The sequence below is a fragment of the Curcuma longa genome, chromosome 1 (assembly GCF_044706935.1).
Source record: "Curcuma longa cultivar G26 ecotype Majalengka, Jawa Barat chromosome 1, ITB_CL_G26_1.1, whole genome shotgun sequence".
Classification (NCBI taxonomy): domain Eukaryota; kingdom Viridiplantae; phylum Streptophyta; class Magnoliopsida; order Zingiberales; family Zingiberaceae; genus Curcuma; species Curcuma longa.
In genome coordinates, this window is record NC_133861.1 from 11,337,561 (window position 1) to 11,351,385 (window position 13,825).

Below are 13,825 nucleotides of genomic sequence, written 5' to 3' on the forward strand. Positions count from 1 at the left end.
AAATTAATATCATGTCAAAATTATATTCGTTGAATTAACCAATGGTAGGTAACAATGACGTGTAAGATCAAAATAGTTATGTAAGCATTTAGAAAGTGAAAAATGGATGTGTAAGGGAGTTGAAGGGACAACCATAACATGGAAAGAATAATCAGAATTTTTCCTTAAGCAACAAAAGGCTTTTTCAAATACAGTCTTAGTTAACATCAATGTCACCAATCAAAATCCACATATTTTATTGCATAAAAAACTAAAGGACGATGGGCCAAAAAGCATAATAAGTGCAGCAATGACTTATTGCAAATAGACTAACATGCAGATATAATATCAGCAGCCTATAATACTTCACCATAGCACTAGATACTGATAAGGCCACAATGTGTAAGCTAGCAACCTATAGTTAATTAGTTACCACTGTTAGAATTTGCCCTGTTTATTAAACAAGAAATACATAGACAACCTAATCTAGGTAACTTCTATCCATAATTCTTAGGCTAAATGCCATCAAATGAAGTATGAGAAAGAAGCTCAGGATACAGAGCATAAATGCTCATAAACTCATTCTTATTCTTGGCAAAAGCTCATGACCTACCAACTAAGAGCAGGAAAAAGACATACCTCACAAATGCGACAAGAGGGGCAAGACCATGAACTCCAATCGAATAAATCTGCAGAATATTTTTAGATGTTAAAGAATTGAAGGCTAAGTGTTCCTAATGCAGCATGGAGTAGTGGATAAAAACCTCTATGCTCTGACAATGTTTTTAAGCAACTTCTGTGGTACATCTTGTTGCATGATTTGCAAGACAGCATTTTCAAAGCTTTCTCAGTTCCCTCATGTTCCCCAGAAAAACATATACGGCACATGACCTTCACAGCAGAGTTGCCTTGATATTCTCCATCAAGGTTGTTAGCTGCTTCTCCTGGCGCCTCCTGGTATAGCAAAAGCAATCTTACATATCAGGTCTTTCATATTAATTAGAAACAATAAATACAAAAAACATACGCAAACAACTTAATGTGACATGAGAAATAATATTCACAGGGCGAAGGATTATATAATGAAACTTTTCCTCTATAAGGATTATAATATTCACACCACAAACTTTTACTCAAACTTTTCCTCCTTGATATCTTAAACTCTTCCAAAATTTTTAATGCAAATCTCAAATGGAGCTGCAGTTTTACCTACTTACTTTTTTAAATTTATTTATCCCGGTTTATCTAACAGGACAGACAAATTCATGATTCCTTAACTCTCAATAGCTAAATTTTCTCTAAACTGCCCAGTAACTGATTTGTAAAAAAAAAAAAAATCCATTTCCCATGATTTCTTTATGTCATCAACATGTGATGAAGTAGAGAAGATTGAAGCTCTATTATTTAAATAAATTCTGAATAAATGAAATATAATAAGGTCAAACTAACTGAAAAAAATAGCAATTCCATTGTGTGTGAAGAATGTTAAAGAAATAATTACTAATACATTATTCAGACATGTTAAAATCATTTAGGGAAATGAAGCATAGAACATGATGGTCAAGGTATAAAAAACCATGCAATAAAGAAGTGAGGACACTGTAATATTTTAGCCTAGCCTTCATATGTCTAATGTCAATCCAAATTGGCCAAATTAGAAATATTTCCCAACATAAGAAACAAAAATGACGAATTATAATGAGAAAGATAAGATTTAGATGTGTATACCATATAAAAAAAACTGAGGAATGATAAGCAACCATGAACAAACTTATTATTTCAGTTCTAGTTAATGTTAGAGAAAATTTAAGCAAACATACATGCAAAACTCTGGATGAACAAAAAGTTAACGCAATTCTCAATTAACGAAACCAGCAACCAAATCCAACTTTGCTTGAATAGAGCGACGAAACCTATCATCCCAAACTCAGACCAATGACTTACTGCTGTACCACCGGTCTCCAACCTCCGAACATAATCCTCCGCTGCCAAGGAAGCAGCCAGCGCCTGCCGCTGCAGCACCGCACGCTTAACCTCGTCGCCCGCGCCGGCATCATCAGCCGCCACGGATGGCGCGGCCACTGCGGGCGCCACACGGGGGGCCCAGACCTGGACAACACCCTTCTCCCCTCTTCTTCCTCCTCCTCCTCCTCCTCCTCGGCGGCGGGGCGGGCGGCCCATGGATCCCTCAAGAACTCCTCGAGCGCGTCGATCTGCGCAGTCAAAGCCTCGCGCCCCGGCGAGGCGCCGAATCCCAGATCGCAATCGCAAATCCTGCGGCTGCAAGGCAAAAGTAACGATTAGATCGAAAGGCTCAGCAGTGAGAGGGCGAGAGCGCTATGTGGGAAAGGGGGAAGGGGCGAGGGAGGAAAGAGAGCGGGGGTTACCAAGTGAGCGGGCAAGCGATGTGGAACGCCATGGAATGGAACGCGACGCGGGGTTTAAATCGATCGATTTGAAACAAGGATTTTAGAAGGGCGGGTGGAAATTGAGCGTTAATAAAAAATAATAATAAAGGGGATTAAATTGCGAGATACATTGAGAGAGAAGTTGATTGGGGCGGTGCAGGCGAAGAGGGTCGGCGGCGAGAACCGATTTATGATAACGTTATATTTATATTGCGGACTCCGCGATAATTCGCGGTTGGTTTCCGAACTATTTTCACACAGACACCTCGCATGCCATTGCTGAGAAACGTGGGCCCCCTGTTATACTCCATTCATCAGACTGGTAATATCTTCGGTACGTTTGGCGAGTTAATGAAACTGAATGTTTGTGGGATGTGATTGGGTACATGCGATATTTTTGTAGGGAATAAATCTGGACCGTCCATGGCGTGCGAATCGGGTTGTTGCAGGGCGTTTATCTGCGCCGTCGATTTGGCTATGACTCAATGATCGTTGGATGTGAGGAGTGCATCTTGGCCGTTAATCGTATTGGTTTCGCAGCGGAATTATATTGCAAGGTAGAGACCAATAAAGTTAAGGATAATTTGTAATAAATAACATTATTTATTTGTGAATAATTTCCTCCTATTTATCAGCTCACAAAATCAACTCGCCTCACTAACAACCTCCTACCATGTTCCATTGTTCATCTTGTCGACCTACCAATGAGTATCAATAAGAACTGTCATGCACTATCTTCCAATTAATTCAGATCAAGTACAAACTTTCCCACAAGTATACTTAATATTGATTTCACATTTTTTTCTCCCAAGGGACAAGCTTGTCTTCAGCAGTCTTTTTCATCCAAATATAAGATCCACATTGATGATTTAAAATAACGAGAGGATAAAAGGAAGGGAAATGAAAAACTTGCAACCTCCAACACAATTTCTTGGTCAATTAGTTCTCTACTAGTGGTGTATTAGTACTCGAAACAAGCCAATAGGGAAATTGCTCCACAAGGTGGAGACATCTCAACCCAAAGAAAACTTCGGATAACTGCAGGAAAATGACAAGAATATGTAGGAATCACAGTGACAGTTTCTCTACTAAGAATCACATACGCCATCCCTGATCAACACCGTACATATGATCATGGCCATTTCCGTGGTAATGGTGATGGTGGTCATCAGTTGCTTCGTCAAACAATCTCTGAATGTGCTCTGGAATAGGCTCTTCTGTTGATCTTCTTAGTCAGCTTCGGTAATGAGGACAAAAATTGAGAAATCAGACCTGCTATTTCTTCTGGAACATCTTCCTACAATATTAGCATCATTTGAATATTCAGTTAAAGATCCAAAGCACTAAACATAAACATCTATGCATAATTTCTAGAAGATATACAAGAATTTGTTAACGAGAAAATTCCTTGGGATACTTTTCTTAAGGAACCAAGCACCAAGAAAAACATTTCCGAGACAGTAAAATAGATACAGTAAGGAAACTAATTGAGTTAAATAATTTGGTGGATGAACAATTATGTAACCTCCCATATCTCAAAAACTATGAAAGAGTAATACATTTAGCATAGATGAATGTCAAATTTAGTAATTCATGGATAACCAATATGACAACAACAAAAATTGGTTTATCAAGTCAAACACATATAAGTTATTCTTTATTCACATGCCTAATATATAACATCTTGCTCAATATCTGCTATTTGTTATCAACCTTCAATAATTCCAATGCCTTCGCACCATTGTCTAGCGTCTTGAGCAAAAGTCATTTGAAAACAAGAAATAAATATGTGAATATTGACTCTTAGCTAAACTTAATTGCTAGATCACATGTCTACAAAGTCCATCAACCTTGTGATCCCCTTAATTCCAAAAACAATCTCCTGTTGTTCTTTTTGAGGAATTCCTGCTGTTCGGGATATCTAATCCTTTGATATTCTTGGTTATATAATTTATATCCAAATCTTTGCCAATTTGGACTGTCACAACCAGCTTGGGGTTGCTACCGGATGGAAGAGAGAGGATTTCATGAAAAGGAAATTAAGAGCTGCTGTTCTAGGGTATTTCAGTATCTAAAGCTTCAATATTTGACCAAAGGTTTCTGCCTCTGGATGACACCAAAAAGGAATTAAGAGCAGTTGTTTCAGGACAGTTCATTGTTAGACCAAAGGCTTCACAGACCAAGTTAGAGATGGCATACCCTTGAATTAAGTGTTCTCTTGCTATCTTAGTGGCATAGATCATTTTTCATAGAGTCACGTGAATTGAATGTCTCATAGCTGTGATTGTCAAATATCATATTCTTTAGTTCATTTTTTGATATAAACCTTGAGGCTTGGTCTACTTGGATGGATATCTGAGCTAAGAGGAGATAGGAATGTCAAGGAGAGGGGAGGACAACAACACAAATATGTATATGATCCATGATATATATACAATTTCATGATCCTTCCACTCTGTCCCACCCTTCTCTTATCTCTTTCCTTACAAACAAACCAAGCCGGCAAAACACTCTGGAGGATGGAGTGATAACATAGTGGATTCTATTCACTTGGACGAAGAGGTTCACTGATTTTCCTTGGGAAAAATATTAGGGCCACAACTTGCAACAATTCCGTCTTGGAGAACCAACTTAGTAGTCTCACCAATTGGTTGGATTTGCAATGGCCTATGGAGCCTGACAACAGTTATATGTTCAGCCTCAATTGACTTAGCGTGTTTTACCTCAAATTCACTAACTTATTCCAACAGTTATACATTAGGTCTCAGTTGACTTATAGTGTGCTTTTCCTCAAATTCAATCTTATTCTCGTCAATCTTCAGGATTTAGGAAAATTGAAAAGATTTTGATAAAATGTGAACCATAGTGCTTGTTGCATTTGTATACACAAGATATACATGATGTTTAAGTGTTTAATCTTGGATGCTCGAACAAAATGAAAATGACAGATATGGATAGGGAGCTGATTATGATAAAATCAACCTGTTTTAAGTAAATTTATATATTTTTTAAACTGCCCTCTTCCGCTGTCCCCTTCTCTCTCCTCAATCTTGCAGTCCCTCTTTCTTCTTCTCTTCTTCTATCTCTCTCTTCTCACATTGCTCCCTCTTCAACAAACGATGGAAAAAACCCCTATGCCATCTAGGAGTATGGGCAAGAGAAAAGATGAGGGAATTAGGGTATGAACGGAGAACGGATGCCCAAGAGGTGGTGAGATAGAGATCACAGGAGATGAGATTGCCAAATTAAGACCATGAGTCTTGCAGAAGACCTTAATCGCAGAAAGAATGAAGAGAGTGGGGAAAAAAAATCAAAATCTTAAATCATAATGAAGCTTGAGGAGGGCTTGACAGAAGGGGAGGAAATTCGATTGACAATGACAAAAAAAACACATTTACAAGCAAATGCAAAGACATGAAAGGTTCATAAAGGCTTGATTGTAAATATAAAGCAGGCTTCTGTGACATCTAATATTGTATTTTACAAAGAGCAAAAAGTGACAATACAACATAGATACAACTGTACATTTACCTTGTTCATAGGTGAATTCAGGAAGGAACATTTTGCCACATATATGAAAACCAAGTTAAACTTCTTTTTTTGAAAATAAAATAAAAGTTTTGAACAAACTATGTTGTTGAAAAGCAGTGTCTGAATGAAAATTTGACTAGCATAGAAGTTACTCTTAAATGTATGTGGATTATGGAATCCAGTAATATTTTAGTCTAAATAGATAGACAGATATACCATTTTGTGAAGTTAAGGCTATGATAACCTAGTAACTTGACATGCCTTGCCCCTCTACATGATTTTTTTTGTAAGGTATTCAAGAGAGATGCAACATGCCATGCTACTAACCATAAGTTTCACACAAAAGTTGGTTATAACAGAACAATACTTACTTGAGGGCATCGACCACCTGAATGGTAGGCAAATTTTCCATGTTGAGAAATGGCAGATATCCATTTGCCCTCATCAATCCATCTATCCGACCACATATTGGACCATAGAACCTGAAGAGGTATGTCCTTCATGGCTTCTAGCCTGGTCCACTCTCCCAAATCAAGCTTAAGTTACATGCATATTGATATTTTTTCCCAGTTCCGCGCCCTCCCGTACTTCTTCTATAGATGTTATTATCTGCTATTGCTCGCGGATAGTTCTGAGTTTAGCTTTGACATTACCGACCATTTCCACACCTTCAGTGAAGACCCTTTCTAGATCAATCATTCTTTTCTGCAAAAAGGTGGAATCCGCCACCTTAACGGCCCCACACCATCGGTCCCACGACCATTTGAGAGGAGGTAAATCGAGAAACTACAGTAGATCAATCATTCGATTATTCAAAAAAATGCATATGCTCGTATAGGATAGCTCTGTTATCCATGTGGAAGAGGAGAATGGAGATGATATTGTTGCGGAAATATTGAGATTGGTGCGGTGCGGTGCGGAGGTGGAGTGAGGCCAATAAATATAGAAGAGTAAGAGAGACGAACGGGCGTCAAAAAGAGGAGAGGGCAGCGATAGTACAGGAAGTTACAAGAGAGTCAGATTTCAGAGAAGAGGACTGCAGGGGAAGTTACGTATGGGACAAAAAAGGACAGGGGTGGGGACCGCCAATTCCGCGATAGGACAGGAAGTTACAAGAGAGTCAGATTTCAGAGGACTGCAAGGGAAGACCATTTCCACACCTTCGGCGAAGACCCTTTCTAGATCAATCATTCTTTTATGCAAAAAGGTGGAATTCGCCACCTTAACGATCCCACATGATCGGTCCCACGACCATTTATGAGGAGATAAATCGAGAAATTACAGTAGATCAATCATTCTATTATTCAAAAAATGCATATGCTCGTATAGGATAGCTCTGTTATCCATGTGGAAGAGGAGAACGGAGATGATATTGCTGTGGAAATATTGAGATTGGTGCGGTGCGGTGCGGAGGTGGAGTGAGGCCAATAAATATAGAAGAGTAAGAGAGACGAACGGGCATCAAAGAGAGGAGAGGGCAGCGATAGTATAGGAAGTTACAAGAGAGTCAGATTTTAGAGAAGAGGACTGCAAGAGAAGTTACGTATGTGACAAAAAAGGGCAGTCGTGGGGACCGCCAATTCCGCGATAGGACAGGAAGTTACAAGAGAGTCAGATTTTAGAGAAGAGGACTGCAAGGGAAGACCATTTCCACACCTTCGGCGAAGACCCTTTCTAGATCAATCATTCTTTTCTGCAAAAAGATGGAATTCGCCACCTTAACGGCCCCACATGATCGGCCCCATGATCATTTTTGAGGAGATAAATCGAGAAATTACAGTAGATTAATCATTCGATTATTCAAAAAATGCATATGCTCGTATAGGATAGCTCTGTTATCCATGTGGAAGAGGAGAACGGAGATGATATTGCTGCGGAAATATTGAGATTGGTGCGGTGCGGTACGGAGGTGGAGTGAGGCCAAAAAATATAGAAGAGTAAGAAAGACGAACGGGCGTCAAAGAGAGGAGAGGGCAGCGATAGTACAGGAAATTACAAGAGAATCAGATTTCAGAGAAGAAGACTGCAGGGGAAGTTACGTATGGGACAAAAAAGGACAGGCATGGGGACCGCCAATTCCACGATAGAACAGGAAGTTACAAAAGAGTCAGATTTTAGAGAAGAGGACTGCAAGGGAAGTTACGTATGGGACAAAAAAGGGCAGGGGTGGAGACTGCCAATTACACGATAGGACAGGAAGTTACAAGAGAGTCAGATTTCAGAGAAGAGGACTGCAGCGGAAGTTACGTATGGGACAAAAAGGGCAGGCGTGGGGACCGCCAATTCTGCGCACCAATCTACGCAGTCAAAGCCTCGCACCACGGCACAACGCCGAATCCCAAATCGCAATCGCAAACCGACGACTGCAAGTCGAAAGCAAAGATTAGATCGAAAGGGTCAGCCAGAGAGGAGAGAGGAGAGGGCAACGATAGGACAGAAAATTACAAGAGTCAGAAGAGGTCTGCAGGGGAAGTTACGTATGAGACAAAAAAGGGCAGGCGGGCGTCAAAGAGAGGAGAGGGCAGCGATAGGACATGAAGTTACAAGAGAGTCAGAAGAGGACTGCAGGGGAAGTTACGTATGGGACAAAAAAAGGACAGGCGGGCGTCAAAGAGAGGAGAGGGCAGTGATAGGACAGGAAGTTACAAGAGAGTCAGAAGAGGACTGCAGGGGAAGTTACGTATGGGACAAAAAAGGCAGGCGTGAGGACCCCCGCAGCCGCCGCCTCGACCGCCGTCGCCGCCTCGACCGCCACTGCCGCCTCGACCGCCACTGCCGCCTCCGTCGCTTCCACCACAGCCACCGCCGCGGCTATTAGATTTGCCAACGATTCTAAATACAATTGCCGCCGCCGTTGCTGCTGTTGCCGCCGCCGCTACCATGGTAATGATGCGTACACCGCTGCCATTGCCGCGGACGATCTCCTCCAAGCGCTGCAGTCTGTTGTTAATATCTTCTATCATTTGAGCTGTATGCGCGTTCTCTAGTTGTTGTCTGTTGTTAATATCTTCTATCATTTGAGTTGTACGCGCGTTCTCCAGTTGCTGGCTGTTGTTAATATCTTGTATCATTTGAGTTGTATGCGCTTTCTCCAGTTCCGCGCCCTCCCGTACTTCTTCTACAGATGTTATTATCTGCTGTAGTTGCTCGCGGATAGTTCTGTGTTCAGCTTGGACATTACCGACCATTTCCAAACCTTCGCCGAAGACCCTTTCTAGATCAATAATTCGATTATTCAAAAAATGCATATGCTCGAATAGGGCTCTGTTATCCATGTGGAAGAGGAGAACGGAGATGATATTGCTGCGGAAATATTGAGTGGTGCGGTGCGGTGCGGAGGTGGAGTGAGGCGAGTAAATATAGAAGAGTAAGAGAGACGAACGGAGCGTCGGAGAGAGGAGAGGGCAGCGATAGGACAGGAAGTTACAAGAGTCAGAAGAGGTCTGCAGGGGAAGTTACGTATGAGACAAAAAAGGGCAGGCGGGCATCAAAGAGAGGAGAGGGCAGCGATAGGACATGAAGTTACAAGAGAGTTAAAAGAGGACTGCAGGGGAAGTTACGTATGGGACAAAAAAAGGACAGGCGGGCGTCAAAGAGAGGAGAGGGCAGCGATAGGACAGGAAGTTACAAGAGAGTCAGAAGAGGACTGCAGGGGAAGTTACGTATGGGACAAAAAAGGCTGGCAGTGGGGACCCCCGCAGCCGCCGCCTTAACTGCCGCCGCAGCCTGGACCGCCACCGCCTCGACCGCCACTGCCGCCTCCGTCGCTTCCACCACAGCCACCGCCGCGGCTATTAGATTTGCCAACGATTCTAAATGCAATTGATGTCGTCGTTGCTGCTGCTGCCGCCGCCGCTACCATGGTAATGATGCGGACACCGCTGCCATTGCCGCGGACGATCTCCTCCAAGCGCTGCAGTCTGTTGTTAATATCTTCTATCATTTGAGTTGTATGCGCGTTCTCTAGTTGTTGTCTGTTGTTAATATCTTCTATCATTTGAGCTGTACGCGCGTTCTCCAGTTGCTGGCTGTTGTTAATATCTTGTATCATTTGAGCTGTATGCGCTTTCTCCAGTTCCGCGCCCTCCCGTACTTCTTCTACAGATGTTATTATCTGCTGTAGTTGCTCGCGGATAGTTCTGAGTTCAGCTTGGACATTACCGACCATTTCCAAACCTTCGCCGAAGACCCTTTCTAGATCAATAATTCGATTATTCAAAAAATGCATATGCTCGAATAGGGCTCTGTTATCCATGTGGAAGAGGAGAACGGAGATGATATTGCTGCGGAAATATTGAGTGGTGCGGTGCGGTGCGGAGGTGGAGTGAGGCGAGTAAATATAGAAGAGTAAGAGAGACGAACGGGCGTCGGAGAGAGGAGAGGGCAGCGATAGGACAGGAAGTTAAAAAAGTCAGAAGAGTACTGCAGGGGAAGTTACGTATGAGACAAAAAAGGGCAGGCGGGCATCAAAGAGAGGAGAGGGCAGCGATAGGACATGAAGTTACAAGAGAGTCAAAGAGGACTGCAGGGGAAGTTACATATGGGACAAAAAAAGGGCAGGCGGGCGTCAAAGAGAGGAGAGGGCAGCGATAGGACAGGAAGTTACAAGAGAGTCAGAAGAGGACTGTAGGGGAAGTTACGTATGGGACAAAAAAGGCAGGCGTGGGGACCCCCCGCGAGCCGCCGCCTCGACCGCCACTGCCGCCTCGACCGCCACTGCCGCCTCCGTCGCTTCCACCACAACCACCGCCGCAGCTATTAGATTTGCCAACGATTCTAAATGCAATTGTCGACGTCGTTGCCGCCGCCGCTACCATGGTAATGATGCGTACACCGCTGCCATTGCCGCGGACGATCTCCTCCAAGCGCTGCAGTCTGTTGTTAATATCTTCTATCATTTGAGCTGTATGCGCGTTCTCTAGTTGTTGTCTGTTGTTAATATCTTCTATCATTTGAGCTGTATGCGCGTTCTCCAGTTGCTGGCTGTTGTTAATATCTTGTATCATTTGAGTTGTATGCGCTTTCTCCAGTTCCGCGCCCTCCTGTACTTCTTCTACAGATGTTATTATCTGCTGTAGTTGCTCGCGGATAGTTCTGAGTTCAGCTTGGACATTACCGACCATTTCCAAACCTTCGCCGAAGACCCTTTCTAGATCAATAATTCGATTATTCAAAAAACGCATATGCTCGAATAGGGCTCTGTTATCCATGTGGAAGAGGAGAACGGAGATGATATTGCTGCGGAAATATTGAGTGGTGCGGTGCGGTGCGGAGGTGGAGTGAGGCGATTAAATATAGAAGAGTAAGAGAGACGAACGGGCGTCGGAGAGAGGAGAGGGCAGCGATATGACAGGAAGTTACAAGAGTCAGAAGAGGACTGCAGGGGAAGTTACGTATGGGACAAAAAAGGGCAGGCGGGCATCAAAGAGAGGAGAGGGCAGCGATAGGACATGAAGTTACAAGAGAGTCAGAAGAGGACTGCAGGGGAAGTTACGTATGGAACAAAAAAAGGGTAGGCGGGCGTCAAAGAGAGGAGAGGGCAGCGATAGGACAGGAAGTTACAAGAGAGTCAGAAGAGGACTGCAGGGGAAGTTACGTATGGGACAAAAAAGGCAGGCGTGGGGACACCCGCAGCCGCCGCCTCACTGCCGCCGCCGCCTCGACCGCCACTGCCGCCTCCGTCGCTTCCACCACAGCCACCGCCGCGGCTATTAGATTTGCCAACGATTCTAAATGCAATTGATGCCGCCGTTGTCGCTGCTGCTGCCGCCGCCGCTACCATGGTAATGATGCGGACACCGCTGCCATTGCCGCGGACGATCTCCTCCAAGCGCTGCAGTCTGTTGTTAATATCTTCTATCATTTGAGCTGTATGCGCGTTCTCTAGTTGTTGTCTGTTGTTAATATCTTCTATCATTTGAGCTGTACGCGCGTTCTCCAATTGCTGGCTGTTGTTAATATCTTGTATCATTTGAGCTGTATGCGCTTTCTCCAGTTCCGCGCCCTCCTGTACTTCTTCTACAGATGTTATTATCTGCTGTAGTTGCTCGCGGATAGTTCTGAGTTCAGCTTGGACATTACCGACCATTTCCAAACCTTCGCCGAAGACCCTTTCTAGATCAATAATTCGATTATTCAAAAAACGCATATGCTCGAATAGGGCTCTGTTATCCATGTGGAAGAGGAGAACGGAGATGATATTGCTGCGGAAATATTGAGTGGTGCGGTGCGGTGCGGAGGTGGAGTGAGGCGAGTAAATATAGAAGAGTAAGAGAGACGAACGGGCGTCGGAGAGAGGAGAGGGCAGCGATAGGACAGGAAGTTACAAGAGTCAGAAGAGGACTGCAGGGGAAGTTACGTATGGGACAAAAAAGGGCAGGCGGGCATCAAAGAGAGGAGAGGGCAGCGATAGGACATGAAGTTACAAGAGAGTCAGAAGAGGACTGCAGGGGAAGTTACGTATGGGACAAAAAAAGGGCAGGCGGGCGTCAAAGAGAGGAGAGGGCAGCGATAGGACAGGAAGTTACAAGAGAGTCAGAAGAGGACTACAAGGGAAGTTACGTATGAGACAAAAAAGGCAGGCATGGGGACCCCCGCAGCCGCCGCCTCGACTGCCGCCGCCGCCTCAACCGCCACTGCCGCCTCCGTCGCTTCCACCACAGCCACCGCCGCGGCTATTAGATTTGCCAACGATTCTAAATACAATTGCCGCTGCCGTTGCCGCTGCTGCTGCCGCCGCTACCATGGTAATGATGCGGACACCGCTGCCATTGCAGCGGACGATCTCCTCCAAGTGCTGCAGTCTGTTGTTAATATCTTCTATCATTTGAGCTGTATGCGCGTTCTCTAGTTGTTGTCTGTTGTTAATATCTTCCATCATTTTAGCTGTACGCGCGTTCTCCAGTTGCTGGCTGTTGTTAATATCTTGTATCATTTGAGCTGTATGCGCTTTCTCCAGTTCCGCGCCCTCCCGTACTTTTTCTACAGATGTTATTATCTGCTGTAGTTGCTCGCGGATAGTTCTGAGTTCAGCTTGGACATTACCGACCATTTCCAAACCTTCGCCGAAGACCCTTTTTAGATCAATAATTCGATTATTCAAAAAACGCATATGCTCGAATAGGGCTCTGTTATCCATGTGGAAGAGGAGAACGGAGATGATATTACTGCGGAAATATTGAGTGGTGCGGTGCGGTGCGGAGGTGGAGTGAGGCGAGCAAATATAGAAGAGTAAGAGAGACGAACGAGCGTCGGAGAGAGGAGAGGGCAGCGATAAGACAGGAAGTTACAAAAGTCAGAATAGGACTGCAGGGAAAGTTACGTATGTGACAAAAAAGGGCGGGCGTCAAAGAGAGGAGAGGGCAGCAATAGGACAGGAAGTTACAAGAGAGTCAGAAGAGGACTACAGGGGAAGTTACGTATGAGACAAAAAAAGGGCAGGCGGGCGTCAAAGAGAGGAGAGGGCAGTAATAGGATAGGAAGTTACAAGAGACAATTCCATTGTGTGTGAAGAATGTTAAAGCAATAATTACTAATACATTATTCAGACATGTTAAAATCATTTAGGGAAATGAAGCATAGAACATGATGGTCAAGGTATAAAAAACCATGCAATAAAGAAGTGAGGACACTATAATCTTTTAGCCTAGCCTTCATATGTCTAATGTCAATCCCAATTGGCCAAATTAGAAATATTTCCCGACATAAGAAACAAAAATCACGAATTATAATCAGAAGAAGACTGCAGTGGAAGTTACGTATAGGACAAAAAAAAAAACTGAGGAATGATAAGCAACCATGAACAAACTTATTATTTCAGTTCTAGTTAATTATGTTAGAAAATTTAATCAAACATACATGCAAAACTCTCGATGAACAAAAAGTTAACGCAATTCTCAATTAACGAA

General features: G+C 43.5%; 1 pseudogene; it reads right to left on the bottom strand.

Annotated features, from left to right (window-relative positions):
• The window catches only part of LOC141836045 (uncharacterized), a 12,064-nt pseudogene extending 9,530 nt beyond the window's left edge, over positions 1-2,534 (bottom strand).
• Positions 2,535-13,825: the final 11,291 nt, after the last annotated feature.